Raw genomic sequence first — 6,000 nt, 5'->3', positions numbered from 1 at the left:
GGGAAATAATTCTGTCATCCACCGCTGTTTCTTTTTCTGTGGTCTTGTGGTCTTGAGCTCACCAGTATGTTCCTTCTTTTTAAGAATGAACCAAATAGTTGATTTGGCCACACTTGACGTTTTTGCTTTTACTGTGATGGGTTTGTTTTGATTTTTTAAGCCTAATAATGGCTTCCTTCACTGGAAGTGAAGCTCTTTGGAGAGTTAACAACAGATTCTAAATGCACATGCCGTCCTTGAAATGTAATGTAAACCTTATCTGCTTACTTGCAATGAAATAATGAAGGAATGGCACACAGTTGGACATGGAACAGCTAAGCAGCCAAGTGTCCAATTACTTTTGAGCCACTTCAAATGGGGGGCTATGTTTTTAAAATAAAGTCTATGTAAAATGGTTGTAATGTCTACTCTGTTCAGCTGGTTTGAATATAAACACTCTCAAATTGAAGCTTTATTGAATTATTTAATTTTGAATTCCAATATATGGCTAGGCATTGTTGCCATTCAAATAATTATGGGCCTGACTGTATTTTGTAACAGAGCTATACCTGGTATTCGTCACATTAGCTACTCTGTACTTCCACACTGAACTTGCAAAGTATCGCTTGTGAATACTACCAATTTAAATTCCACGTGTACTTTCATAACTAGTTTTGTCTTTGGTGGTAAGACCACCATGACGATTTATTAGTTCATTTTTACCCTCATTCTGCACTTTAGGTTAACAAATGCACAGGTGTCAGGACGCTCTGAGGTAGTTACATAAAAACGGAGCAGATGTGTATTTATCCTCCACATTCATGAACAACTGAACCTGCACTCAATTCTGTCTGAATCGCTCTCTGCATGTTATGGTTCTTCACCTGTGCTGTGTTTTTATATCTGTTTCTGAGGAAAGTGGCAGCTATAAGGAGGATATTTTTTTCTAAAAAGTAAACACAGCTTGAAAAAATGTATGAAACGACACACGGGGAGTGTGGTTGACCTGCTATTTGCTTTAAGGGTTTATAATTGTCAAAGAAACACAAATGAACTTTTGTATGTCGCTATGGAAACGCCACAAGAATATTTCTTATTTGGCCTCGGGGCATTCAGTCAGGAAAGGCATTGAGGTGAGGGACGAGGGGTGTGGGGGGGTGGGAATGAGTTTATTCAATAAGACTGTATAAGGGCCACTCTGAGAGCACATCAGTGCGCTCTTCGGATAAAGAAAACAGTGACAACAACAACGCAATGTACAAAAAGGAAAAAGAAAACCTCTCACACTAAGAACTAACTTCAACAGGTCTGAAAAATAACCGGAAGTGATTTTCCATACATCAGGTCAACAAAGAAAGGGCTTTGGTGACTGGGTGGCCATGACCTGCTGCAAGAAGTGCTCTTTATTAAACATACTGGCAAAAACCCTGAACTCGTGGGGGAGGTCACCTTTAACCACACATTTCAGCCTGACGGTGATCCCCCCCACACAAAACCTACTGCTGACACTAAATAACACATATACACAACTTAAACTAACACACAGCAACATTGTCACCTGCTCTGGCCTCCAGTCTTGCTGCCCTGTGGAGTCTCACAACATCGTCCTCGTTGGTGTTTCACCAGGCTTTGCTCTTCTTGCAGTCTGTCTTGGAGTTCAAAGTAGTGCTATTCACCTCCAGGCCACTGAGGGGCGATCTGCATCAGTGGAAGACAAATCTAATCTGCTGCAAAAAGTGCACTTTATCGAAAACACCAATGAAAAGGGACACACTGAAACTGTGGGGGAGGTCACCAATAGCCATACACTTCACCCTGATGGTGACCAACCTGCAACACACTAACCCCCCAACTAAACCCACACCCTGGCACATAAGAACACATTAAACACTAAACAAATATATACAATGTAAACTAACAGACAACAACATAAACAACATGAATAGTACCTTTCTTGGAGGACTCGCGCTACCATAAGCCTTTGCCATCTGCCTAGCCACACCTCCAGAGTCTCTCTGTGCCAGTGCCAAAGGTCAGCTGGTCTCCAGTGACCTACCAGGTTAAGCCAAGTCCTTGGGTGCATGCACAGTCCCACCAGAACAAACGCTATGCGGCTCTCACCAGCCCCACTATCGTGTCTCACTGAACAAACTCCGCTGCTGAGCCTCTTCATGCCAGCCCCAACGTCGGGCCTTCCCGCGCCTGTTCCATGTCCAGTCTTGCCGTGCCTTGCCAGGTTATCTTCCCCATCGAGCCTCACAGCGTCATCCCTGTCATCACAGTGTTTTGCTGGGCTCTTATCCTCTCGCTGTTCACCTTCGGGTTCGGAGTAGCACCATTCTCCTCCAGATCATGGGGAGGGGGGCTTCTATCCCACTTCTGACACCACTGTGGCATCAGTACAGAAGAAGAAAATACAGGAAACATAGCACTTCAAACAAGTGCCCTTTTATTAACACACCATCAAGGGAAACCCTTGCTCTTATCTTTCAGTCTTACCAAGTGGGTGTCCATTCTTCTAGCTTAAAGCCAGTGGGAAATCCAACGAATTTTGAGGGGGTAAAAAAGAAAAGAAGCAATGTAATTTTCAGTTCATTTTAATTTAATGGAATCTTCAGGATTGCAGTATTTGATATCTGCAAGTATTATAGTATTACTCATATTTCAGTGTTAAATTTTGATTGGAATCAAAAGGTTTAAAATTTTGAAGCACCCAATAGAAAATTGGCCATTCAGGATATTTAGAGACAGGTAATCAAACTCTTTCACTGGCTAGGACTTCAGAAGCTGAACTGAAGGCCTTACTTGTTAGATTAACTACCAACACGATCAGGAAACAGTAGAATCTGTCATGTTTTGATTTACAATTTGAACAAAGGAACAGAAAAGTCACTCTAGGCCTCCTGAAAGTTCCAGTTACTGACTATGAAATTGAGCTGTAGCCTAACCTGGTTTTAGTCACTTGTTAAAAATGGAAAACAGAAAAAGCTCTTTAACAAGTTGCTGTGAAACTGATACAAATGAAAAAATATATGTTAATATCTCTGATAAGCTTCAAACAAAACACATGGGATGTCTTTTGCTTCAATGTCTATGTTTAATCTAGAATGACTAAAAGGTTAAGTGAATATTATATTAGTGTTAACATACTAATAGAATGCTAGCAGGAATTTACATTATTCTATCAGTATAGTATTATATTTCCTTGTTTTGGGCCAAGTTTTCACATTTATTACTCAAACTAAAGCCCTATCTCTAATAATTATGGTCCACCACTAAGCACAAGAGGCCCAGAACTCCATCCCAAATCCCAGTCATTCAATCTTTTCTCATACTGGAACCATATGGCACGGCCTGAGCTCACAAAATAATCTTGAATGTTACATCAGATATTTTTTGATGATCTTTTATAATTGTAGGTTTATTGCTGTGGATGTAGTGAAGTCGCACAGCTTTCTGCCAGCCTCAGCAGCTCATCCTCACTAAGTGCATTTGGATGAGCTGGATCCAGCTGGTTAACTCAGCACTTTATTACAGCAGAGCTTTTCCTTAATGGAAATCATGGATCTGTACCAACAACCGCCCCCCCCCATCTCAACACCCCCTGACACACATATACAGATACTGCTTTAACGACTCCCTTCCCCTCAGTGCAGCCGGATTGTGCCCTGGTCCACCTGCATCGATTCCCCTTACAGCTTTTCAACGGAAACAGGAGCAGTGATCAAAGATTCAGAACGCCTGCCACCTTCGCTCACTTCAGTCCAGCCACGAAGCACCAGCGGTGTGAGGTCGTGTACGAGGGGTGGGAAAAGAGTCACTGCCCTTTTTCATGCATTTTGGTGCTGTAGATCTTGCTCGGGAAAATAGGTTGTGTGGCTTGATCTGACAATATGCAAAAATGCAGGAGCTACATTCTCTACAGGGAACCAACATCAAATATGGCAATTTTTTTTGCAAATTTCTGAGCACAATTTCTATTTATTAGCTTGGTTTAACATATAAAATAGAAAATATGCCATAATGCATATACAGGCTACAGTTTATATTAAATTCTTTTCAGAATTTCAGAACTTAACCTGCAAAAACAACTGGTTTTGAATTCAAATAAACTAAGGTCGCTCGCCGCCGCCCTCTAAAGGCGTCATTAACAAACATCAAATAAACAAACGTCGCTCACCGCCGCCCTCTAAAGGCGTCATTAACAAACATCAAATAAACAAACGTCGCTCACCGCCGCCCTCTAAGGGCATCATTAACAAATATAAAATAAACAAACGCCGCACACCGCCGCCCTCTAAAGGCGTCATTAACAAACATCAAATAAACAAACGTCGCTCACCGCCGCCCTCTAAAGGCGTCATTAACAAACATCAAATAAACAAACGTCGCTCACCGTCGCCCTCTAAAGGCGTCATTAACAAACATCAAATAAACAAACGCCGCTCACCGCCGCCCTCTAAAGGCATTATTAACGAACATCAAATAAAGAAACGTCGCTCACCGCCGCCCTCTAAAGGCATTATTAACGAACATCAAATAAAGAAACGTCGCTCAGCGCCGCCCTCTAAAGGCGTTATTGCCAAACATCAAATAAACAAACGTCACTCACCGTCGCCCTCTAAAGGCATTATTAATGAACATCAAATAAATGTCACCCTCTGTCGCCCTCTAAAGTTGTTATTAACAAACATCAAATACACAAATGACACTCACCGTCGCCCTCTAGATGTGTTATTAATGAACATCAAATACACAAATGTCACTCAGCGACGCCCTCTAAAGGTGTTATTAATGAACATCAAATAAACAAACACTACTCAGTGCTCCCACCCCCAAAGTACGGTTTCTCAAACTGTGGGCTGCAGACCACCAGTGGGCCGTGAAGCACCCTCTAGTGGTCTGTGGGCCTGCACTCAGAGGGAGTCAGTAATTCGTGCCGATAACATCACTGTAAGTCATAAAAGCATAAGTGGAAAAATTATTAACTTCATAATTAAAATCTAAGAATTGAATGTTTTTACAGTATAACCCATATACATTATAATTGAGACATACAAATGAAAACAATGCAGTAGTGGGCTTATTAAACCAAAGATGGAGAGGTTTGGACTTTTGTGAACACCCCAGCCGAATTCGGGTCTGCAACAAACAGTTAAACCGGTCCAGCAGAAACCTGCATGTCTCGGCCTGCTTCAAACCAGCCCTGTTCAGTTCACTGCTGATGGAAACGCACTCTGTGATCAAACTTTATGAACTGAGCTGGCTTTCCTTCCCTTCTAGCAGCAAGACAGCGCTGTACGGTCAGCATAACGACTGTTTTAACTACTGACTCTTACAGACTCTCAGCACGAGCTGCTTAAAAACAATAGACAAACCATAAAATACCAGAGAAACGGGTTTGATTTCAAAACACATTGTTATTGCTGCTCTTCTGATGTCTTTCATTATTTTGATTTGTGCTGATTTTATACTGGTGATATAAACCGATCAGGCATAACTTTATGACCACCTCCTTGTTTCTACGCTCATTGTCCATTTTATCAGCTCCACTTACTATATAGGTGCACTTTGTAGTTCTACAGTTACAGACTGTAGTCCATCTGTTTCTCTGATACTTTGTTAGCCCCCTTTAACCCTGTTCTTCAGTGGTCAGGACCCCCATGGACCCCCACAGAGCAGGTACTATTTGGGTGGTGGATCATTCTCAGCACTGCAGTAACACTGACGTGGTGGTGGTGTGTTAGTGTGTGTTGTGCTGGTCTGAGTGGATCAGACACAGCAGTGCTGCTGGAGTTTTTAAACAGTGTCCACTCACTGTCCACTCTATTAGACACTCCTACCTTGTCGGTCCACCTTGTAGATGTAAAGTCAGAGACGATAGCTCATCTGCTGCTGCACAGTTTGTGTTGGTCATCCTCTAGTCCTTCATCAGTGGTCACAGGACGCTGCCCACAGGATGCTGTTGGCTGGATATTTTTGGTTGGTGGACTATTCTCAGTCTAGTGGTGACACTGAGGT

The sequence above is a fragment of the Colossoma macropomum genome, unplaced genomic scaffold, assembly GCF_904425465.1.
Source record: "Colossoma macropomum unplaced genomic scaffold, Colossoma_macropomum, whole genome shotgun sequence".
Taxonomy (NCBI): Eukaryota; Metazoa; Chordata; class Actinopteri; order Characiformes; family Serrasalmidae; genus Colossoma; species Colossoma macropomum.
Note: the sequence above shows the minus strand (reverse complement) of the source record.